This window comes from Lissotriton vulgaris, chromosome 6, assembly GCF_964263255.1.
Source record: "Lissotriton vulgaris chromosome 6, aLisVul1.2, whole genome shotgun sequence".
NCBI classification, from domain to species: domain Eukaryota; kingdom Metazoa; phylum Chordata; class Amphibia; order Caudata; family Salamandridae; genus Lissotriton; species Lissotriton vulgaris.
Window position 1 is genome coordinate 1,886,505,840 of NC_141694.1, and position 26,058 is coordinate 1,886,531,897.

A 26,058-nucleotide genomic window follows, 5' to 3' on the forward strand; every position below is an offset into this window, starting at 1 on the left:
ATAATTTCTTTAGCCGAAGTATATTATCAAGATTTTATACTTTTAAATTGTGGCATACATTTTGTATTTACTCACATTGATGGGCAAATGAACCAGAGCAAACAATAAAGTAAAGGTGTTTGGCTCCCACAGGGTTTGTCCATTAAAACCTCACTGTTTACTTTAGTGTGATGTACAGTAATAAAATCTCTGTGTAGTGCAAATAAGAATGACACCCCACTATGGTAAAGCATTATGATTTTATTGCGTATTTGAAGTTTCAACATTGGTTTAATCAATTACAGAACTACAAGCAAGGCATTCTTCCTTTTCTCTGAAACAGTAACACAGTGTACAAGACAAGGATACAGATGGAAGACAGACAGAAGGCAAAGTAACACAACACCTGGATCTAAATCAGCTCCTGCCCTCATCCAAGCTACAGTGTCAAGGGGAGCTCTGCCCTCATCCTAGGGACAGTGTCAAGGGGATCCTCTGCCCTCATCCAAGGGACAGTGTCAAGGGGATTCTCTGCCCTCATCCAAGGGACAGTGTCAATGGGATCCTCTGCCCTTATCCAAGGGACAGTGTCAAGGGGAGCTCTGCCCTCATCCAAGGGACAGTGTCAAGGGGATATTCTGCTCTAATCCAAGGGACAGTGTCAAGGAGATCCTCTGCCCTCATGCAAGGGACAGTGTCAAGGGGAGCTCTGCCCTCATCCAAGGGACAGTGTCCAGGGGAACTCAAGGGGAGCTCTGCCCTCATCCAAGGGACAGTGTCAAGGGGAGCTCTATCCTCATCCAAGGGACAGTGTCAAGGGGAGCTCTGCCCTCATCCAAGGGACAGTGTCAAGGGGATATTCTGCCCTCATCCAAGGGACAGTGTCAAGGAGATCCTCTGCCCTCATGCAAGGGACAATGTCAAGGGGAGCTCTGCCCTCATCCAAGGGACAGTGTCCAGGGGAACTCAAGGGGAGCTCTGCCCTCATCCAAGGGACAGTGTCAAGGGGATCTCTATCCTCATCCAAGGGACAGTGTCAAGGGGAGCTCTGCCCTCATCCAAGGGACAGTGTCAAGGGGATATTCTGCCCTCATGCAAGGGACAGTGTCAAGGGGAGCTCTGCCCTCATCCAAGGGACAGTGTCAAGGGGATATTCTGCCCTCATCCAAGGGACAGTGTCAAGGAGATCCTCTGCCCTCATGCAAGGGACAGTGTCAAGGGGAGCTCTGCCCTCATCCAAGGGACAGTGTCCAGGGGAACCTAAGGGGAGCTCTGCCCTCATCCAAGGGTCAGTGTCAAGGGGAGCCCTGCCCTCATCCAAGGGACAGTGTCAATAGAAGCTCTGCCCTCATCCAAGGGACAGGGTCAAGAAGGGCCGCTGGTATTGTCAAAAGTAAATCAGGCTTTGTGTCTGGCTCAACAAATACTCTTATCAGACACTCATGATTTGCATCGGTCTCCGTATGATCCCTAAACAGCGCCCCACCGCTGAGCAAGCTAGAAGGTATTGTCAGAGATGGGCTATGCAAATCTATCTTCAGAAGTCCAGGGGTAGACCTTATCCAGACACAAGTGTCTGTCTGCCACAAGTAACATGCAATGTACAATGAGTTACTGAATGCTTTGGGCTCACAAAGGGCTGTCTAATATTCTGTCTAACGCGGTATGATCAGCAAGATGCAGAGGTGTCAGCGAAGCACATCCTTCCCTCATCGAAGGGTCCTTCATGCAGTGGACTCTGGCAAGGATTCTTGATGCCGGTCACAGAAGAGCAAGGTCTGTCCGGCGCCTCCAGTGACATTAAAGAGCTAAGGAGCAAATGAAGAATAAAATCAATACAATTATGAAGCTGTAAAGATATAGACAAGCTAACAACCCTCCATTATAACAACTATCTTCATCTACCTACTGTTCGCTCCCACAATGTATATGCACTAGAGTTTATAAAAACCAATGCTTGAGAGAGTAAAACATGACTTCAGAAAACTGTAGAGGGGATTGATCAAGCGCCATTTTATACTGAATGCACCGCTGGTGTAAATCATTCCCATGTAGAGTCAGCAGTAAGAGAGGGCCTTTGGAAGGCACACATCTGTCTCATAAACATGTCCCAGATCCAAGTGAGTGTTGGCCTTGAGTAAAGAAGAGTCTGCAGGGCCTCAGTCCCACCCAGGCATCCTGTTCATGCCCAAGAATAGGAGGGAGTGCACCTGGAGAGGGATGGATCAGGGGGGCAGCAAACCTGCTGACATCCTTTCTATTCCCACTGGCTGGAAGCAGGTTTACATATTCTGCACTCTCTCTTCAAATGCATATATGCTTGTTGGTAAAAACCATGGCAGTGGTACATCACCCCCCCCCATCCTCATCTCCCTCACTCACAAGAGCAATGATAAGGAAGTACTTGTATGATGGAGGTTACCGATATTTATTTATTCATTCATTTCAAAATTTTATATAGTGCAACTCTAATTAAAATAGGCATCAGTGCGCTTTACATAAGGATCAACAGCTGTGCATCTGGACCTCAGACCTCGAGGTGAAAGGAATCTCATTACAATAACGTAAGAGGGACAAATATGTTAAAACTGATCCCAAATTCAGCATCATTGAAATTGCAGAAACACCCAGGCTGAAAGGGCGTTAAGTTGGAGAGGAAGAGATGGAAGCAAAATCAGTTGGGGGGGGGGGACTAGGAAAGGAGAAAAGGAAAGAGTCAGTGAGCTGGGGTTGCAGGTCAAGATAGAGTTTAAACAGGTAGGTTTTTAGTTTTTGATGGAATTTGAATATTCCCAAGACATCAGAGGCCTTTCGGATCAGAAAACAGGAGCTGCACCAAAGAAGGAGTGGATAAGAATTAGTTACGTTTTCTTCCTTTACTTATAATTTACCATAGGGAGAATCCTCAGCTCGGGTGGTGATCTCCCTATGGTAAAGGATAGGAAAAATTATCTGGCCATATCTGGATGACAAATAACGTGGAACCATGAGTAATACGGTCCCATTTGTAGACCATAGTTCAGGGTGTGCCTTAGCATGTGAACACCGCCATGGTCTCCGGTCCTGACGAATGCCTGGCAATTACCATTCAAAGGCTGAAACATGTAGACCTGACCTTCTAAACCTTGGATGCACATGAGCAATTTACTCAATCACAGCACCCACCTTAACATTTTCTAACCCTGCTTTATTCTCTACCTAATTAAAATGTTCTTGGGAAGCAGTAAGCCATTTTAATCTCACCTTATGCACCAGCACTTGTCACCCCAAAAAACCTGCTCCGCTGTAATCAGGCGTCGAAGCACACTGGAGAGGCACTCGGTCTCTCTGCTGGGGCCCAATGATGAAGCATGTCACCAACTAGGTTGGTGAGTGAGGGCCCTTTTAACAAACATGAGTGATTCCATTTAATAAGCTCCTCTGTTTTTGTAGCTTCACTCTTTCAATTTATATATATATATATATATATATATATATATATATATATATATATATATATATACGCCAAAGTGTATTTAAAAATGAGTGGGTGTATGAGTGTCTGAATGGATGATTTAGTAGGTGTGTGACTGACTGTATAAGTGAGTGATTAAACGTGTTTTACTGAATGTATGGGAGACTAATCTGTGTGAAAATCTGTATTAGTCTGTCAGTTGGTGTGTAAGCGGCTGTGTGGGTTGGTGAGTAGCTACATGAGTGTCTATATGGGTTATTGATTGGTTGTCTGAGTACCTGTAAGGGTGCCTGAGTGTCTGCGTGGATGGGAGGTGTGTGTATGACTCCCTGCATGGATGTGTGAGTGGGTGATTCACTGGGTGTATGGGTTCAAGAGTGCAAGTACGAGGGGCTATATGGGTAGGTGAGTGTGTGTATGGCTGTGTTGGAGAGTGAATAGATGTCTCAGTAGTACATATGTGAGTAACTACGTATGTGAAAGGCAGTATATGTGAGTGTTGGAATATATAAGCTACTATGTGTGAGAGTGAGTGATTGTGAGTGTGGATGTATGGATGATTGTGTGCCTATGCCAGTGATTGTATAAGAGAGTAAAGTCCATAAGTATCAAAAATGCATTTTGCGATTCTCAAATTGTGATTTTTAGAGAATCGCAATTAGAGAATCGCAAAATGCAATGTATGTAGGATTCTCACAAAATTTAGCGAATCCTACATATTCCTTATTTGCGAATCGCAAATTGAGATTCGCAAATAAGGAATTCCTTCCCATTCATTCCTATGGACTAGGAGGCCCCTAGGAATGAATGGGAAGACATTCTCAATTTGCGATTCGCAATTAGAGAATCGCAAATTGAGAATGCAATTCCGAGGGTGCCCGAGTGTCAAAAGGACACCCTGTTGCACCCCTGAAATATGTGTGTGCACATGTGGTGCACTACATGCCCTTAGGGCATGTATGTGTGGCACTTTGAAAAAAGCAAAAAAGTGCTTTTTTCAAAGAATTCACAAATTACCACCAACTGTCAGTTGGTGGTAATTTGCGAATTCTTATTCCAATTCCAATTCCAATTCCAAAAATTCTTTATTTCGGCCACATGGGCCATAAAAGATACAATAAAATACAGTACATATATAACACAGTATTTACATATAAAAAGATCTACTAGATCTGCATGGGGTAAGGAATACATGGTACCAGTTCAGGGGGACATTTTCTTCCTTATTATCCATACTGCCATTAAGAATTTTGAGACAGCAAAGACAATATGGCCCAGGGTGTTAGTTTTCATAACCCTGTATGCCTGTAAGTACTCCCTAAAACCCAGGTTTCGGCACAGGGGTGCTATCCAGCGCTTCCTGGGACTCTGGTAGGCATGGCAAACAAACATTATGTGTAAATCATCTTCGTCCTGGGTTTTGCAACAAGGGCAAAGTTTGTCACCCCCTGTGGACCATTTATGGGTGAATACTTTGGTGGGAAGTGTACCAAACCTCCATTGCAGGAACAATTTCCTCGCCAAAAGAGGAAAGATAAAATCCATAAAAGGTTCGAAAAGATAAGAATTTTTGGATTCCATAAAACGTCCCGTCAAGGTGCCGCTGTTGTGAGCATTATCCATGTCAGCCAGATTTTTGTTTTTATAGAGCTGGGTGAGAGTTTTGCGCGTAATCCTTTGACAGCCCTGAGCTGGATCATCCCATAGGTCTGGCAAGTTCAAACTGTGCAACTCCGTCTTGATAAAAGCCAGCCAGGGAATTTTGTTGCTACCATTCAGCCTCAATACATGAACAAGGTCCTGTCTGTAATGGTACAGTTCCTCGGTAGTCCATATCCGGTGCCAAAACTTCACGGGTTTCGACAGGAGGTCTTCGGCAATGGAGTGTAAACCCAAGTCTAGTCGTAGGGGGAGGAGTGGCGTACCTTGCGGGAGAGCGAGTAAGCGTCTCAAAAAATTATTTTCCACCGCTGCCAGTGCCTTCCCTGCTTTGTGACCCCACAACTCGCTGCCATACATGGCTGCTGCCTTCGCTTGGGATCTATATGTTTCCAGGGCCGGGCTTACAGGCTTAAAGGTGGACTTGTTTGCTACCTTCAAGAGTGCGCCCGATAGCTGGGATAGTTTCAGCCTTGACCTCGCTATCTGACAGTCCCAAGCTAAGTTTTCTTGTAATGTTACCCCCAGATATATAAAGGTCGAGACCCTCTCAAGACTAACTTCCCCGAGTTTTGGATTGGGTCTGGTTTTGGTAGGAGGATTGAAGATCATGAACTTAGTTTTTTCAGTGTTCACCTCCAGCCCATGTTGATGACAAAAAAGGCCAAAACCATTCACAATCCTCTGGATTCCCATGGGGGATTTGGAAAGCAGGAGGGTATCGTCAGCAAACATAATTGCCGGGACCCTCCTGCCTGCCAAAAGCGGGGCATCATTGTCCTTAACAGTGTCAAGATGTTGAATGACACTGTTAATGAAAAGACAGAACAGGGTCGGCGCCAAGACACAGCCCTGTCTGACTCCTCGGCGGACCGGAAATTTGCCCGAAAGCTTACCATCCCTCCCACACCTCACTTGTGCATAGTTGTTCTCATGCAACCTGATGATAATACTAAGGAGGTGGGGGGTACTCCTAGCTTCTGCAGAACCTCCCATAGTTTCCCTCTAGGGACTAGGTCAAAGGCTGACCTCAGATCCACGAAGACCATGTACAGTCTTCCTCCCTCTAGAGTTACAGTCTTCCAATATAGAAGGAGAAGGCGGAAGATCTGGTCCATGGTCGACGTGTTCTTTCTGAAGCCAGCCTGGAGGGGGCTCATGATGTCGTTGTCCTCCACCCAGTCCAGGAGGTGATTAAGGATAAGGCGTGCAAAAAGCTTTTGGGGTACATCTATTAGGCTAATGGGCCTGTAGTTCGCGGGGAGCAGAGTAGACCCCTTCTTATGGATCGGAACAATCTCTGCCCCCAGCCACGACCCGGGGATTGACATACCTCCTAGAATGGCATTGAAAAGAATGAGAAGGTATGGGCCCCAGATGTCCAAGTGATGCCTAAACAGATCCCCAGGTAGCCTATCCAGACCTGGCGCCTTCCCCAATGATAAATGCTTCAGGGCTGCCTCCACTTCCCCCAGGGATAGTTCCAAGTCATGGTCCTGTGCGCCGCAGGGCACTAAGAGGGCTATATCAGGGCAGGAGTTAGTGTCTTGGTAAAGCGCCCCAAAATGGGCCTCCCAAACCTCGGGGGCAATGTTGGGTTCCACTGCTTTTTTAAGTTCCCCTGTCCCATTATTGACAAGGGCCCAAAATTTACGGGAGTCCCTGACTTTTAGGGCATCATGAAGATCTTGCCAGTGATTCCAGTCCCACTCGGTCCTAGCAGTCGCCATCACTGCTTTGTAGTGTTTCCTAAGGTCACATACCTTGGCCTTATTAGACCCCTCTTTTATTGCAGCAATAAGTTCAGACTTTGCTGCCCTGCAGGAGGAGGTATACCAGGTGGGAACATGGGTCTTTTTCACCACCGGGTGAAATACCTCAGCCAAATCGCTGACAAGATCCTGGTGGATGCCACCCAGTTTCACATTGTATTCTGGGGTTCTTGGTGCATTTAGAAGTGCGTCCACCTCCATAAGCCTTGGGAGTGCCAACTCGTATAGCTTACTGATTGCCTCTTCTGAGCTCACAAGCTTACCCCACTTAACCCGGCGCCTGTTAGTTGTAAGGACCAGTTCCCCTGCGTCTCCCCCCGGACTTTCTACCAATGTACCCGCTAAGTGCAGGGGCCACTGGATGTTTAAACAAAGGGCATTGTGGTCACTATCTGACCTGCTTATTACCCTAAAGTCGAGGACTTTGGGCCAGAGTGTAATATCTAACATGATATAATCTATCCTCGACTCATGTCCCCTCCTATTGAAAGTACACACTGAGGGGGTATCGGACGGGGTACGCCCATTACAAGCCCTCAGTGCGTAGTTCAGGGTAAGGGACATAAGTTGTATTGCAAGGGGGGACCAGACTTTGGGATGAGGGGAAGACGAGGGTGGAACCCCCCAGTAGTCATCCTCGGCCGTGAGGGCACCCTCCAATAAGCCCTCGAGAGGTTCAAAGTGGCAGTTGAAGTCTCCTCCAAGCACCACCTTGAGATCTCCCGGGAGTTGCCCCAGGAAGGAGGACAAGTCGTTTAGGGTTGGTGACTCATTTGGCGCGGCAACAGGTCGCAAGTAGACATTCACAATGGCCCATGATGGTTTACCAGGCCATGTGAGCCGAACGCACTGGATGTCCTGCGAGAACGTGTGCACCTGTTCCGCCTGGCACCCAGTGTGACTCGCGATCCAGATTGCCAAGCCACCTGACGGCCTCCCCCTCCCACCCCATCTGGCAGGGATTTCAAATACTTCAAACCCTCTCCTAGCTTGGGTGTCCCTCGCCCATGTTTCCTGGAGAAGGAGAATGTCGCTACTACCCACCAGATGGTCCCACTCCGGTGTGCCTTCCTTATTTGCAATCCCTGCCACATTCCATGAGACAATTCTCAGGCCCTGATCTGTTGGTGGAGGGCCTTGGCCTACAATAGGAGGTGCCGCACAGCCTGTGGGTGGATGGATTCCTGGCAAAACAGTAATGCACTCCGCGATGGCGGATGGACCAGCCAACTCCGCCACCCCCGGTTGCAGAATATGGTCAGTCCCGATGTTGGGTGGAGGCCCCTGTTGACCCAGACTGTCACCCATACTAAGTGATCGATCTTTAACATTATCCTGCGGGCCATGTTCAAATACAGGGGCTACACTCACTCCCACCCGATTTTGCACCTCATCTATAGCATTATCCTGCGGACCATGCTCAGTTACAGGGGCTGTACTCTCTCCCGCCCGACTTTGCACCTCATCCGCCATCTTCCCAGGGCTGAAGGATGTCACTTTGGTTTGTGGTCAGTCGACCTGGTCTAGGCAGGAAAATCTATTATGATGTATGAAATTTACCTGGGCCGGTGGTAGGTAATGCCTTGGTCTGTAACATGAGCCGTCTACCGCGAAGCCTACTCTAGTCCACCCATTCTCCCCCCCTGCCTCTATATTGCTAACATTTGGGTAGAAGTATGAGAGGGGGACTAGTTCGATCTTGGACTTGTCAGGCCTTACAAGCCAGTTGCAGATGTAGTTAGCAACGTGGGGACTTTTAAAACTTATAATAATACAATCCCCTACCCTATTCTTTGGGGTAAGACCAATCCAAGGGATCCTCCTGACCATCAGGACCTTGCCTTTCAGGTTAGGAGGCAGCGGCCTATTAATACTAAGCCAGCTTATCACCTTGTTGCGTAAGGAGTCTTGAGGCTCCCTCATATCACCAGTTAACTCAGGTACTCCCACCATGATTGCCGTGTATGGGACTGCTTCTGGGGGCAGGTTAACCACCCTGCGCCTGTCAAAAGGGGGCGTGGTACCATCAGTAGGACCATTGGTAGAGTTCACCACTCCCCCTATTTGTGGTGCAGGAAGTTGCTTAGATCTCCTTGGGGCCGGTACAGGGGGCCTAGGTGCTGAAGGTAGCAGAGGGTGCGTCTGGGGAACAGGCGCACCGTCCGTACTCAGCAGTATCGTGTTGGCGCCCTGAGACGGTGCAGGGAGCAACGGTCTATTCCCTGATGGTGCCCGGTGGGCTGGAGGGGCATTTATCGCATTTATGACTGACCCAGGACTTTTCCTTAAGTGACTGTTTTCCATGGCCTTCAGTCTAGTCTCTATGGCGTCCAATTTAGCTGAGATGGGGTTTAGCAAATTCCTCATGATATCTGTGAGTGAATTAATCAATGTGTCAGTGCTATTAGAAGTTGCCCCACCAAAAATAAAAGGGCCCGAGTGCAAAAGTGGGGCAGCAGTAGTTGGAGAACCCATGTGATTCGACCTGGACCCAGACAAATTAAGATCAGGGGAGGCGGAAATGTCTGTGCTGTCAACCTGATTTAGCTCAGTTATATCGATTTTAGCCCTCTTTGCCTTCTTTGCTTTCCTGGACCTTTTCCTTTTTGGGGGCTGTTACACGCCACTGCCTGCCGGGTCTGGAAGCAGGTCAACTTGGCCTGCATCTTGCAAGTCTATTCCCCTAATTTCCGGAATGGTAGGATGGTCAGAGATCCCAGATAGCCGGGAGGAGTTCCTATCCCTCTGCGTCAAGGGAGTTCTTAACTGCTGAAGGACCGACTCAATCGTCTGATCAATACTATCCATTAATGACAAATGGGTGGCATCCAGTGGGATCGGTGTGCTAGCGTCTATAGAAACAGTATCCCCCTGTTCCAGGAACACACTTTCCGGACCCATCTCGAGGTGCGCCTCTGTGATTGACGAGCATTTGCTAGCTTGATTACTCGCCTTTGGGAAGAATTTTTCCAGGGTACTTAGACCTGGTTGGGCGGACTTACTTCGTGAAGTTCTGGTCGCCATTATGGAATGTGTTGGGAGGCGCTACGGGGCCGGGAGCGTCAGAGGGAGAATCGCAATTAGAGAATCGCAAAATGCAATGTATGTAGGATTCTCACAAAATTTTGCGAATCCTACATATTCCTTATTTGCGAATCGCAAATTGAGATTCGCAAATAAGGAATTCCTTCCCATTCATTCCTATGGACTAGGAGGCCCCTAGGAATGAATGGGAAGACATTCTCAATTTGCGATTCGCAATTAGAGAATCGCAAATTGAGAATGCAATTCCGAGGGTGCCCGAGTGTCAAAAGGACACCCTGTTGCACCCCTGAAATATGTGTGTGCACATGTGGTGCACTACATGCCCTTAGGGCATGTATGTGTGGCACTTTGAAAAAAGCAAAAAAGTGCTTTTTTCAAAGAATTCACAAATTACCACCAACTGTCAGTTGGTGGTAATTTGCGAATTCTTATTCCAAATTCGCTCAACTTAGGTGCTTTCTACATCGCATTTATGGAATCGCAATTTGTGATTCATTAAATGTAATCGCAAAATAGAGAATCGCAAATTTTACTATTCTCTAATTCGCTATACCCTTTTGGGATGATACATCCCAAAAGGCCTTTTCCCATTCGCAAACGGGCTGATTCTGAGAATCGGCCCGTTTGCGAATGGGAAAAGGGCTTGATACATATGCCCCCTAAGTATGCGTTGGTATCTGTATAAATAAGTGAGGTGGTGTTTGTATAACTGTATAGGTGAGTAAATGGGAGTGTGATTGATTGTTTGCATGACTGCCTAGGTGTGTGAGTAATTCAATGGGTGAGTGGCGGTGTTTGAGTGTCTGTATGGGTGTATGAGTTCATATGATAGTCACATACTTTTGGCATGCCCTAGGTACCACCATTTGAGATCTAGGCGGATAGCTCCTATCTGCAAACAGCTAGGTACCCGCTGTCACAGTGATGCGTTGCATGTCCTAAAAACTGACTCTAGCATGCTAATTCTCTGTGCAGATGCAAAATTTCTATGTAAAATGTGGATTAGTAGATGACACGCATTGATCATGTAACTGAGGTAACCATTTTGTATTTTAATATTTCTTAAATGATTTTGTAAAAGTAGCTATCTATTAATTTAGTTTTGTACTAAACATGGAATTGTACTGCATGACGGGTCATACCTTTAACTCTTACGGCATAGACTTTTGCTGCTACACTTCCTGGTCTTGAATATAATTGTTTTTATTGCTCTTATTATTGTCTTAGATCGTTTGAACCAAACCAGATTTTGGATCTTTGTAATCAATATTCAGATCCTTTTGCACTTTAGGCACTGGCACTTTTAAGGTCCGTATTCGTCAATTGGGGGTCAGGCAGACTTTACTAACTCTAGACTCCTGCTTTTGTATGATGGTTATTAATTCATTATATCGAATGCACATGCACTTTTGTGAACCCTTTTTCTCTCTCAGAGCTTTAGGAAGTCTGGACTCCAAGAAGAAAAATCCACGTTATTAAAGACTGTTTTTTTAAAAATTGATTGTTCAGTATGCCTGTACTGTCAGTCAGTCAAACCACTTTATTCGCTTAATTAAAATCTTAAAAGTACAGTACACGATACACAATATAATAAAATCACATGATCAATAAAACTTATGGGCGATGTTAAAAGAAGAATTAATACAACAGGATCAATTATAAACTACATCAAAGCTTAAAAACTCTGAGGGACATCTAGTAACGACTAGGTGAACTGCAGCTCTTTGTAGAATTATTTTGATATTGGATACTATAATATTCACTGCCCACTGCTAATTTCGTCCCATAATGCTTTGCAGGGCCTTGGTTGGGATTGCTTTTTTTGCCAATAACTGTTCTTGGGGTGGTCCTAAGAGGATGGGACCTCCACTGAAGTTCAACAAAATGTGCTTTTTGTTTATGCTCTTTGTGTTCAAGGCATCTGCTTGGTCCTCCCCCTAGGTTGGGGGGGGGGCAAAATCATCAGCTCTCTCATTGCCTAATACTTTAATTGTAAAAGTTCACTTTTGTGAATTGGTTATATGCGTATAAGCATGTAAAATTGCATTTTCAAAGCATCTGAGGATGTTGTTGATTTAGTTGCTATGCTATTTGATTAAGCACAGTTTTGTGCTGTACTACGTGTAATTTGCGAAGTGCGAATTAGCACAAACTTTGCATGCTCTATTAGCGTAGCGTAGTATTATGCCCAGGGTTAGTCTTATCTAATTTTTTAATATTGAGGGTAAAAAGTAGTGGCGCGAATATACACCCCTGACGGACACCTCTACCCAATTTAAAGTGCCTAGTGCATTTACCTTCCTGGGTGACCCTAACTGCTGCTGAGAGATCCCGGTGTAAATCTGCCAAAAAGTAGACAAGGAGTCAATGCCGATATCAAGCAGAATGGACCACAGCTTTGACCTGTTAACCAGATCAAACGCCGAAGAAAGGTCCACCAAGGCCATCTGCAAGGTACCCTCTTTGGCTATGGTATATTTGCCTATTATTAGATGTAGGTTAAGGCACTGGTCCATAGTGCTTCCTCCTTGTCTAAAGCCATATTGTAGGTTGGATAAGACCTTGTTATCATTCACCCAGCTAGAATCACTTTGCCTAAGATTTTAACGGCAGAATTCATTAAAGTTATCGGTCTATAACACCGTGGATCCCCTTTCCGGCCCTTTTTAAAAACTGGTATGATCATAGTTAAAGACCATGAGGCAGGCAATCCCTGTGCACTTGAAACATTAAAAACATTAGTTAATATCTTGGCCCAAAATTTTGGGTTACTTTTCTACAAATCATCAGGGACGGAATCAGGGCTAGGTGCTTTATTACTAGACATCTGTATTATCACCCTTTCTACATCCTCCTCCTTAAAACCACAGGAGGTAAAAACCTATCAACTTCCATGCTAAAGGGGGAATCCACAGTGACATTAGGCCCATAGATAACTTCAAAATGGGAGAGCCACTGGTCCTCTGTAATATTACATTCCAAATTGCCATTCTCTATACCAGGAAGGAAAGGTTTATTAACAATGGCCCAAAATTTCGAGCTATCCTTTAAAAGTTCCACAGATAAGAGTGCATTCCAGGCCTCCTCTTTGATCTCTTTTTTCCACATAGGTCTTATACTGTTTCCTTAGCAGGCCTACCTGCTCCTTATCTCAAGGTATATTTTTCAGGGCTTGAGCCAGATTGCGATGGGCTCGTGAGCAGTTGCTGTCAAACCACCTTTCACTCATAGTTCGTCTGGGTTTGGATGTCATATTCAGATCAGAGGCTACCTAACCACAAATGCCTCCAAAGGCTCTAAGGACTTCAACCCTTGGAGTGGTATTATCAACACATATTGCAATGTTATCTTTGGCCTTGTCACAGAGATTCGATAAAAAACGTTCCGGAGTTTCCTTGGCCCATTTAAGCCTCCTCCCCTGATCGATTGTTACCACAGAACTAACTCCCACTTTCTTAACTCGTTTTTCCCAAAAGACCACAATCTTTATCTCGCACTAGTATTACTGGATTGTGGTCGCTGAAAGGCGACAGCCTGGCGTTGTAAAACACTACCAGAGCTAAAATGGGGGGAGGGAGATAAATATGTAGTCAATAACAGTGTCCCTCTCCCTAGCTTTAAAATTGGGGATCCGATCAATCGGATCATTAAAACTAGGTTCAAAAAGGTCTGCACCAGCCAGAAGGTCCTCCATGGCTTCCCCCTGTTGTGTGTGCGCAAAGTGGGGTGTCACAGAAGGAGATGGCCCTAAATGGTCATCAACAGAACAGTTCAATTCACAAATATGAATGTTAAAATTGCCCATAAGTACAATGTGATAAAAAGTAGTTTGCTTCAGCCTATATCCTTCCAGGAAACATTTCACGTATCATACATGTTGATTTATGAAATCACTTTCCCCAGAGTTATAAAATTAACAAAAATATTTTGGGGGAGTTACGGCTTAACAGTTCTACTATCAAGCAATTTTGGGAACCCGCCTCCAGACTCCTAAGGGACCCTTTCAGATTTCGCGAAAAAAGCATTAGAAGGCCCTCCTTAGCTCTGCCTGCCGGAGCAGAGCGTCTGGGGGAACAATATGATTTATACCCATCCAGCCAAAATTATCCACCTTATCCCACGTCTCCTGAAGACCGATTATGTTGTGTTGTTTTAAGAAATCAAGCCAGCTTGAATCATCTCTTTTATTTCTAAGGCCCGCTGTATTCCCGCTGATAATCTCGCTTTTAGGGGTTGTGTCTACATCTATAACCTGGCCATTTTAGCTGTCTCCGTGGGAGCTCTCATGGGACGCCTCCAGTCAGTCATTCACATCTAGCTGGGACAGTGGGAGAAATCTATTTCTTAAAGCGAAACCATCTCCTTCATACACGGTCAGCAAGGCTAATGACTGTGGGACTGTTACCTGTCTCCAGCTCGGCCTATCTGAATGGGTCGCTAGTTCTTTATTTCGAGAAAGACAATCTCCATTCTGATAATACATCATTGGGAATGCCTCACTAGGGGATCTTAGAGGTCTAATTTTATTCCCCTTATTGGTGGGTAAAAGAAACGCAGGGGCATAGCCCTGATGCCCCCCTCCCCATCAAAGAACTGTCCCAAAACAACCGGCCAGCAATATCCCGTTGATCGAAATTAACAATAATACAATCACCTTCAGGCTGGTTGGAGCAGTTTCCCACCCATCCCACACATCTAACCATTATAATGTGAGATAAAACCTCGGAATTCCCTTTACACTGTTGTTCAAACCATTATTTAGTTTTCCGAAGCAAAGCCCGGGTGGATTCATTGTCACGGTCTCCAAGTGGAGGTACCCCTATAAGAACAGCTACCAGAGGAGTGGCTTCTGGGGGGAGGTTAAGCCTACAGCTATTCGGTCTAGTGTTCTGTTGTATTCTCTGCACTTATGTTTCTCTGTACCTCTTTAAGTCCTGCATTCTATTTTCCCTGATGTCATCTTCTCCTGTGTTCTGCCTTGTCAGTTAGCTCCCTGCTTTCTGATGGGAACACCAGCTATTCTCTGTGGTGCTTAATAAACACCTATTAAGCTATACATCTGTCTACTGGCTTCATTTACAACACATGGCGACGATGAGCAGAAGGAGCTGAACAACCACAGAGGGAGGAGAACTCCACTGGTGAAAAGAACCACGCAGATTTTGAGGAAAAGGAAAAAAAGCTCACCCATTTCAAAGAACCACGCAAGTTCTGAAGAAAAGTAATATTTGTGCCTCGCCATGACAATATTTACTTCTTTTGCGTATTGTTTTTCATCCGAGCTTTGGCTTCTGTGTATACATTGGTTATTGCCCTACCATCTTGGTTTACTGCTACCGGAAGATATTTAAAAGAATGTTGACCTTCTTTGCCTAATGCACTTAACAAGAGGGCTTTTTTCCTAACTGCGCTGAAATCTTTCCCATCAAGTGCCTCGATATAGTTCTCAAAAACGTCTATCCATTCATCCCACTCGATGGGTGGATCTCCAGTAGTTTGTAGGAACAATGGAGGTGCAATGACATTCAGATTTTCCATCCCAAAATTCTTTAAAGGGGTACTACTCCCTTTGACACAGAGATAGTCAAACTCAATTGAAATGTCGACTCTTCCTCATTAAACGTGCAATATGTGCTTCCCCACTCTTTCTCTACTTTCTCAATATAGGAAATTGTGTTAGTGGTAACCTTTCAATGTACGCTGCTTTGAGTCCTATAAACAAGAATCAAGGTGGAAATTTGCGAGGCAGGCATTTTGACACCGTTCGACACCAACCGCAAGTCAGTTTTGACAATGGACGCGAGTGCTGTGGGTGTTGGTGCGGTTCTGGCTCAAGTACACGATTCTGGTCCTTAAGACTGTAGCGTTTGCCTCGAGGACACTCACTACAGCCGAAAGGAATTACTCTATAATCGAGCGTGAAGCTCTAGCCGCAGCATGGGGTTGCGAGTATTATAGGATGTACCTGTGGGGGTTCAAGTTCACATTATTGACAGATCACAAACCCTTAGTTAAAATACTTTCGCCTGGCGGCGCTGGCAAGAGTTCTGCCAGGTTAGCTAGACTCGCTGCTAGGATCCAGGAGTACTTGTACACTGTGGAGTATATTCCCGGTTGGAGGAATTGCCAGGCGGATGGACTCTCTAGACTTCCGCTACCTTGGGAGAGGGTGGACAAGTTAGGAGTGGAATTTCTCAACTCAGAGGGTTCTGTGGCTGCTGTGGATGAAGTTGTAGATATGTGTGCTGGGGCAATTAGTAGGAGTTTGTGGAATACATCCATGGCTAAAGATGTGGTGTTGTGTGAGGTCAAAGACCTGATTGCGAAGGGTCCAAGGAGAGAGAGTTGCTTATCTCCTGCACTTCATCCTTATTTAAAGGTTCTGGAACAATTGTCTGTCTTGGACAAAGATGGGTTCATGATTTTAATGGATGACAAATTCATTCCTCCACAAGAAGTGCGATTTACTTTATTTAAGTTAGCCCATGAGGGTCACCTAGGGCAGTCCCTTACCAAGAGGAGAGTCAGAGAGAATTTTTGGTGGCCCGGAATGGACTCCGAAATTTCTCAGTGGGTGGAGAGATGTACCGATTGCTTGGAAAGCGAGAAGAGACTTAAAGTGGGTAGCCATACTGGTTGTGGCTCAATAGTAGATCCCGGGTGTCCATGGCACACTATATGTCTTGATTTTATTGGCCCGTTCTACCAGTTGAGTCAAGATATGAGGTTTGGGTTAGTAGTGGTTGATGTCTCTTCCAAGTGGTTAGTAGTCAAATTCATGAAGGAGATCACTACGAACAGCACTATTGCTGTGCTGAGTGAGATCTTTAGAGAGGAAGGTTTTCCCACAAGGATCATTACCGATAATAGGACGCAGCTCACCTCCCTGGAGATGGCTAATTTCTTGGGAAGGTGCGGTATTGCACACTCAAGGACCTCACTTTACAACCCTGTTGGACAGGCCACGTGAAGGGCCGCTCCCCCTCTGCCCGACCAGGCCCGAGCCCGGTCCCTCAAGTGTCACACACCACCACTTCACGTTTTTCCGTCCCCTCCGGGACCCTTGCCTCTGAACATATCGACCTCGTGGGCCCGATCCACTACCGGCCCGCGCGCCCAGCCTGGGCGCCATCTTGGACACTCCACCACGAGGCCGCGTGGCCCCCGATCGACCCCAACCCTGGGCCTGGCCAGGCCTCAGACATCTCGGCACCACCATCCACCCAGGAGGTGAGCGGACTACTTGGCAGGTCAATGGGAGAAAGAGGTGTCGATGGCTCTCCCCCGCCAGGTACCGCTCGCCCACAACCTCCCCGGGCGCTGGCTCCACCCCCCTGCTGGGTGTCTGGACTCCTTCATCCCGGACCCCCCGACCTCCAAGTGCGAGGGTCCGGACATCAAAGGGCACCAGCCCTATAACTGGGGCAGCTCCAGAGCACGAAGAGAGTTGTATCCTGGAGTCGAGAGACGCAGAGAAGAACTCATCCTTGACGGGCTACTGGCGCTGCCGTAGCTCTGCCTTGCGAACTATCGTCCTGCCTGCTGGCGCTGCCGCAACCTTCGTAAACCTTCATCGTCGTCGGGACCTGCTGGCGTGGCCGCGGACCGTTTGTAACTACCATCTCCATCGGGACCTGCTGGCTCCGCCGCGGACCGTCGCTTCCTTCATCCATCCCGGGACCTGCTGGCTCCGCCGCGGCCCGATCATCTAGAACGCCGAGCTCGAGGATTGAGAGCTATTTTCATCTATTGGTAACAAGACTGTCCCGCTACCCCTTTTCCCAATCCAGAGACCAGAATCGAGGGGACCCCTGAGTCCAGACCTCCTTGTATCATTTTACCGTACTTAAAGAATTGCTTATAAAGTATCGTTAAACCTTATCCTGGTGTGGTGTCCGTCTGTGGGGGGGAAGTTACTTGTCTGTACGATCGCTGGAGACGGCTCTCCCCGGAGACCTCTCCCCTTATCCTCGGCCGACCCTTCCGGTCCGTCTAACATTGGTGGCCAGCGGCGCGATCCGAATCACCGCATAATCGTACAGAAAGTAGCTCACCCCACGACGAAATCACGATGACAACCAAAGAAAGCGGATCCACCGAGAAATTTCAGATGGAGAAATTGGACGAGTACAGCCATCGTGAATTAAAACAATTCTGCATCGAACTAGGTATCGCTACCACCGGTCTAAGTACCAAAGACGATTTCAAGCATGCCCTAGAGTCCTGGGCAGAAACCGGGGCCGTCGGAACCACCGACCAAAACATCGCAGCAGTAGAAAAAAACACCACGGCCCCCGAGGAGCGAAGAACGGGTCTCTCGCAAGACGAGATCCAGGAACGAGAAAGAACACGACTACATGAACTAGAAATGGCCCGGCTCAAAATGGATGTTGAACTTAAGTTGGCCGAACAAAAACTGAGCTTAGAGCACCTGCGTCTCCGAGAAGAAAGAGAGGAAAACAGAGACAAAGGGAGCTCGAGGAAAAGAGACTGGCATATGAACACGAGCGCAAATTAGCTGAGATAGACTTACGCAAGCAGAACAAAGAATTAGGGGTGCCCGAGCAACCCCACACCCCAGGGACAACAGATAAGAAGGTACACATCCCCAAGGATGTCGTTCGAGAATACTTCCGAGAGGACGACATCCAGCAATGGTTCAAGGCCTACGAAATCGCTATGACCGCCCACCGGATCGATCGAAGAGACTGGGGAGCCGGTCTATGGGAGAGATTCCTCAATGAGGGCCGCGATGCCCTGCTACAGCTCCCGGACCATCAGATGACCTCCTATGACCACATGAAAGCTGCCCTCCTCACCCGCTATGGGCTCACACCCGAGATGTACCGTCAGAGGTTTCGAGACTGCACCCGCATCCCGGGTACAACTTGGGTGGACTACGTGAACTATTTTAGCCGAGCCTTCGAGGGCTGGATCAAAGGAAGCAATGTCACAACTTACGAACAACTATTCAATCTCATGGTGTGGGAGCATCTATCAAACAATTGCTTTATTGAGCTCCGGCAGCACCTCCTCGACAGCAAATTGACTGATCCACGGCAGCTCGCAGCCGAGGCTGACCGGTGGGAAATCACCAGAGTGGGCCGAAATGGATCCAATGAACAGAACCGGAACAACAACGGTCAGCACCGTCCCCGAGGAGGAGGAGGGGGCCAAGGACGAGGAAGAGACAACGCTCCGGTCGCCCCCGCTACCAGCACCACCCCCCCGGCCAACCGGGGCAGCACCCCGGCGCGACCGGGATACAGAGCCAATGTCACGTGTCACCGATGCCAACGAGTCGGCCACTATGCAAACGACCCAAATTGCCCACAGTACCAGAGCCCAAGACCCCGCCAAGTGGCCGCTGCTGCCCCGGGGGAAGAACAGATCTCCGAGGAGCAGGAAGAATATGAGCAAGAGCATCAAGAATGGGAGCCAGCCGCCATGGCTCTAGCATGCTTAGGGGGGAAAGACATGGTCCCGCGGGTCCCCCTACCCGCTAACACCCGGAAGTACAGCCAATGGGTGAGCATCAATGGACGCCAGGCCGAAGCCCTCCGTGACACCGGGGCCAGTGTAACAGCCGTCCGCTGTCACCTGGTGACCCCAGAACAGTTCCTACCAAACATTCTCTGCCCTGTCCGTTCAGCCGATAACTCGGAAAGTCTGTGTCGGATGGCCTGCGTCCCTTTCGAATGGGGAGGGGTCTCCGGCATGTTGAAAGTGACGGTCCGGGATGATGCCCCCGTAGACTGCCTCCTGGGAAATGACCTTGAAAGCTCTCCGTGGGCAGCCGTAGAACGAAGAGAACACCTGGGGATGTTAGGCATCCCGGACTGGGCGTGCGTCACCACCCGGTCCATGGCCGCCCGTGCCAATCCCCGACCGGAGGAACCCGAATGGCCGGCGCCTCCTCCCCCGGTCGCCCCAGTCGAAGACACCGACCGTGCCGTCCCCCCAGAACCAGCTCAACCTCCGGACCTCGCTGGCCTCGACCAGTGGCATCAAGAGGGGGGGCCCACACAGGAGCAGTTTCGCCAAGAGCAGAAGACCTGTCCCTCCCTCGAGGGACTCCGCCAACAAGCCCTCGCCCAGAGCGCAGGGGATACCTCCGGAACACATTGGGTCTATTGGGACAATGATCTGCTATACAGTGAACAAAGGATCGCGGAGCTGGGGGCCAGCCGAGTGCTAGTGGTGCCCCTCCGTTTTAGAGACTTCTTGCTAAACCTGGCCCACGATGTCCCCCTGGCTGGACACCTGGGTCAGGATAAAACCTACAGCCGCCTAGTGACCCACTTCTTCTGGCCCAAAATGAGGAATGATGTACTCCAGCATTGCCGATCTTGCCCCACGTGCCAAGCCAGTGGAAAGAGCGTCCGCAAACTAAAAGCCCCCCTGCAACCATTTCCCGTGGTCACCACCCCGTTCGAGAGGGTCGGGATAGACATTGTGGGGCCCCTGGACCCCCGTACAAAACAAGGACATCGGTTCATCCTGGTACTGGTGGACCACGCCACCCGCTACCCCGAGGCTGTTCCCCTGCGAACTGTGACAGCCCCGGTAGACGGCCGGGCCCTGATGGGGATCTTCTCCCGTGTGGGCTTCCCCCGAGAAGTCGTCAGCGACAGAGGCACGAACTTTATTTCCAAATATATGAAGTCCCTCTGGCAACAGTGTGGGGTCACCTACCGATTCACGACCCCCTATCACCCTCAAGGAAACGGACTCGTTGAGCGGTTCAACCGCACGCTCAAAGGGATGATTGGGGGGTTGGAAGAGCCCCTCCGTCGCCAGTGGGATGTGCTGCTGCCGTGCCTCCTCTTCGCATATTGAGAGGTCCCCCAGAAGTCCCTCGGCTTCAGCCCGTTTGAATTATTGTATGGACATCCCGTACGGGAGCCTCTCAGTCTAGTCAAGGAAGGCTGGGAAATGCCCCCTCTAAAGAACCCTCCAGATGTCTTCAAATACCTCCTAACCCTCCGCAACCAGACCCGACGGTTCAGAGAGCTGGCAAAAGCAAACTTGGAGGCCAGTCAAGAGGACATGAAAAAGTGGTATGACCAAAATGCCTCCTCCATCGAATTTGAACCCGGACAACAGGTATGGGTGATGTCCCCCACCGAACCCTGCGCCCTGCAAGACAAGTGGACGGGGCCCTTCAAAGTAGTCGAGCGCAAGGGTCCTGTCACCTATCTCATCGACATGGAATCTTCACGGAACCCCCTCCGAGTCCTCCACGCTAATAGACTGAAACCCCACTTTGTACGTTCAGAACTCAGCCTCCTGATGGCCACAGACAATGGAGCCGAAGAAGACTCCGAACCCCTCCCTGACCTCCTACGGACTCGGGAGAAAGATGGCTCCGTGGATGGGGTCCGACTCTCGGAGGCCCTCACCCTGGAACAACGCCAAGAATGTCGAGACCTTCTGTTGCAGTTCGCCGGCCTGTTTTCCCTCACCCCAGGTGTCACTTCCTGGTGTGTGCACGACGTGGACACGGGGGACAGCCCCCCTATCCGTCACCGGGCCTACCGCGTACCAGATCGGGTACGGGCCTGCATCCAGGAAGAAGTAACCAAAATGCTCACGCTCGGGGTCATTAAGCCCTCAGACAGCCCCTGGGCCAGCCCAGTAGTACTGGTCCCCAAAGCAGCCCCTCCCGGCACCACACCGGAACTCCGGTTCTGCGTCGACTACCGGGGCTTGAATGCGGTCACCAGAACAGACGCACACCCCATCCCCCGGGCAGACGAGCTAATCGACCGCATGGGAGCTGCCCGCTACCTCAGTATTTTCGACCTGACGGCGGGCTACTCGCAGATCGGCCTCACACCCCGGGCCCAAGAACGATCTGCATTTTCCACTCCTGATGGCCATTATCATTTCAAGGTCATGCCCTTCGGCATGAAGAATGCTCCAGCAACATTTCAGCGGCTCGTCAATCAGGTCTTGGCCGGGCTCGAAGGATTCAGCGCCGCCTACCTAGACGACATCGCTGTGTACAGCCACCATTGGTCCGACCACCTCCACCACCTCCGAGCGGTGCTACAGGCCCTTCAGCGAGCTGGCCTCACGATCAAGGCCAGCAAATGCCAAATTGGTCAGGGGTCCGTAACCTACCTCGGACACCAGGTGGGAAGCGGCCTGGTGGCCCCTCTGCAGCTCAAGATTGCCGCCATCCAGTCCTGGCAGCCCCCCATCACCCAGACCGAGGTACGCGCCTTTCTGGGACTCACGGGCTATTACAGACGGTTCGTGAAAGACTATGGTACCATAGTGGGGCCCCTCACAGAACTCACGTCCAAAAATCAACCCAAGAAGGTCAACTGGACCCCAGATTGTCAAACAGCCTTCGAACAACTGAAGGCCGCCATGTGCTCCGCCCCTGTGCTCCAGGCCCCCGACTACAGCCGGGAATTTGTCGTCCAGACGGATGCCTCCGACCACGGCATTGGGGCGGTCCTGTCTCAATTGAACACCGAAGGCCTTGATCAGCCAGTGGCCTTCATCAGCAGGCGACTCCTACCTCGAGAACAACGCTGGAGCACCATCGAGAGGGAGGCCTTCGCCGTGGTATGGGCCCTCAAAAAGCTCCGGCCCTACCTCTTTGGCACACACTTCCGGGTGTAGACCGACCATCGACCCCTGCAGTGGCTGATGCAGATGCGGGGGGAGAACCCAAAACTACTACGTTGGTCCATCTCCCTACAAGGGATGGACTTCACTGTTGAACACCGGCCTGGGCCAGATCACGCCAACGCGGATGGCCTGTCCCGCTTTTTCCGCCTCGACGAGGAGAGTCCCCAAGAGGATGGGTGACTCTCCCCGCCTTCAGCTGGGGGGGACGCATGTTGGACAGGCCACGTGAAGGGCCGCTCCCCCTCTGCCCGACCAGGCCCGAGCCCGGTCCCTCAAGTGTCACACACCACCACTTCACGTTTTTCCGTCCCCTCCGGGACCCTTGCCTCTGAACATATCGACCTCGTGGGCCCGATCCACTACCGGCCCGCGCGCCCAGCCTGGGCGCCATCTTGGACACTCCACCACGAGGCCGCGTGGCCCCCGATCGACCCCAACCCTGGGCCTGGCCAGGCCTCAGACATCCCGGCACCACCATCCACCCAGGAGGTGAGCGGACTACTTGGCAGGTCAATGGGAGAAAGAGGTGTCGATGGCTCTCCCCCGCCAGGTACCGCTCGCCCACAACCTCCCCGGGCGCTGGCTCCACCCCCCTGCTGGGTGTCTGGACTCCTTCATCCCGGACCCCCCGACCTCCAAGTGCGAGGGTCCGGACATCAAAGGGCACCAGCCCTATAACTGGGGCAGCTCCAGAGCAGGAAGAGAGTTGTATCCTGGAGTCGAGAGACGCAGAGAAGAACTCATCCTTGACGGGCTACTGGCGCTGCCGTAGCTCTGCCTTGCGAACTATCGTCCTGCCTGCTGGCGCTGCCGCAACCTTCGTAAACCTTCATCGTCGTCGGGACCTGCTGGCGTGGCCGCGGACCGTTTGTAACTACCATCTCCATCGGGACCTGCTGGCTCCGCCGCGGACCGTCGCTTCCTTCATCCATCCCGGGACCTGCTGGCTCCGCCGCGGCCCGATCATCTAGAACGCCGAGCTCGAGGATTGAGAGCTATTTTCATCTATTGGTAACAAGACTGTCCCGCTACCCCTTTTCCCAATCCAGAGACCAGAATCGAGGGGACCCCTGAGTCCAGACCTCCTTGTATCATTTTACCGTACTTAAAGAATTGCTTATAAAGTATCGTTAAACCTTATCCTGGTGTGGTGTCCGTCTGTGGGGGGGAAGTTACTTGTCTGTACGATCGCTGGAGACGGCTCTCCCCGGAGACCTCTCCCCTTATCCTCGGCCGACCCTTCCGGTCCGTCTAACAAACCCCCAGGGGAATGGCATAGTTGAGAGGGCCAACCGCATGGTTAAAGGTGCCATTCAAATGGCGATTTCCTCTAGGATGGATGTGAGGAGTTTGGTTAATGACCTGGTTTGGGCCTACAGGACTACTGAAAATGGTGTGACTGGTTTGATTCCGTTTTCTGTCATGAGGGGACGTTCAGCGGGCACTAAGCTGGTTGCTGCGTGGATGAAAGAGTATCTGAACGCTGACCTTCCTGCTGGTCCTGGTGAGCCTGACACCGTGTGTGAATCAGATGGAGCGTGTAAATTTGCTGTGAATGATTGGGTGAAAGTCAAACCGGGTCGAGTGGGTGTTGGATTGACGAAGTTCAGGGGACCATTTCAGGTCAAGTCTGTCCATAAAAGATTTGTCACTCTATTTAACGGTGAGAGTTGGAACTTGAGGCGTGTGGCACTGTATAAAAAAGCCGAGCGAGAACCGACGAGAACCAAGAAAAGGAAAAAAAGCTCACCCATTTCAAAGAACCACGCAAGTTCTGAAGAAAAGAAGAACCTTTTATTTCATGTCAAAAGTACTGTAATAGAAATATCTTTGCTACCTTGAAGAGAAGAAATATTACGCTTTGAACAGAAGCCTACTAAGTTCCCAAAACAACTGGTGAGTTTGGGAGAACATTTGCCTGTTTATACCTTGTATCTAATTGTGACTTTGTTCGTGTTGGGATTGTAAAGAGGCGCACCCTGCTAAAGGAATTGTATTCCATGCTATATTTCGGAAACTCTGGAGTAAAAAGAAATTTTTGTGCACGTTTTAAAATTAAGGAGAGCGAGAGCGCAGCTTCTGCAAAGAAAACGGAGCGATTTGTGTTGTATCTGTGACATTGTGTGAACATTTAGCTTTTCCCTCGAGTGAACCGGCACCACCGGTACAAACGGAGACAACTCACAGGCTGCATCTTTTAAAAAAGCCTTCTCGAGCAGAGAGACACACGAGCAGACTCCTCGAGCGGAGAGACACACGAGCAGACTCACCGTTCGATTCCACTGCCATTGTTTTCTTTTGAAGGAGCCATCGACGCCAGTGTCAGGAAGGAAGCACTCGGACAAGAAGGAAACAAGCGTCATAGACGGAGGTGACGCACCTGCAGTGATGCGACTGCGCAACGTAACGTACGCGACTGCGCAACGTAACGTGCGTGGCGGCCATCTTAAAGCTTGTTAGGTATCTAAGCAACCGACACCGCTTCCGTAAAATAAAACATCGCAAGCAATAAACATTGCACCAAGTGGAAACAGACGCTTCCAATGGCATATCGAGTGACTGGAAAGAGCATCTAAAAACGGAAACGAGTGTCCGCAGGAGAATTAAAGGGTGAGAGAGTTATTTACAAATTGAATTTATTTGATTATAGGACTCAAAGCAGCGTACATTGAAAGGTTACCACTAACACAATTTCCTATATTGAGAAAGTAGAGAAAGAGTGGGGAAGCACATATTGCACGTTTAATGAGGAAGAGTCGACATTTCAATTGAGTTTGACTATCTCTGTGTCAAAGGGAGTAGTACCCCTTTAAAGAATTTTGGAATGGAAAATCTGAATGTCATTGCACCTCCATTGTTCCTACAAACTACTGGAGATCCACCCATCGAGTGGGATGAATGGATAGACGTTTTTGAGAACTATATCGAGGCACTTGATGGGAAAGATTTCAGCGCAGTTAGGAAAAAAGCCCTCTTGTTAAGTGCATTAGGCAAAGAAGGTCAACATTCGTTTAAATATCTTCCGGTAGCAGTAAACCAAGATGGTAGGGCAATAACCAATGTATACACAGAAGCCAAAGCTCGGATGAAAAAACAATACGCAAAAGAAGTAAATATTGTCATGGCGAGGCACAAATTTTACTCCCAACCCCAAAGGAATGAGGAATCAGTAGACCAATTTGTGGCTAGGTTACGCGAGCTGTCAATTAAATGTAATTTTGGAGAGATAAGAGACGAAATGATAAGAGACCAGCTGATAGTACAATGCCGGAACAAAAAGATGCAGGAAAAACTGTGGGCGGCAAAAAATCCTACCCTACAAATGGCCATTGATATAGCAAAAGTGGTTGAGGAATCGAACGCATGCATGAAAGAGATGGAAAGGAAAGATAACACAAAGGAAAATGTTCAAGGGAATGGTGTTTCTTGTGTTGATCATGATGAGGTTGCTGTTGTGAATAAGAAAAGTGTGGATCAGGGAGGAAGTAGTCAGAGGAGATTTAA

General features: G+C 49.0%; 1 long non-coding RNA gene across 1 annotated transcript in view; it reads right to left on the bottom strand.

Moving 5' to 3' along the window:
* Positions 1-225: 225 nt before the first annotated feature.
* The window catches only part of LOC147709778 (uncharacterized), a 118,951-nt gene continuing 93,118 nt past the window's right edge, over positions 226-26,058 (bottom strand). Inside the window, exon 3 of the long non-coding RNA XR_015296729.1 lies at positions 226-1,787. This is a non-coding gene — a long non-coding RNA (uncharacterized LOC147709778). The remainder of the gene's footprint in view (positions 1,788-26,058) is intronic.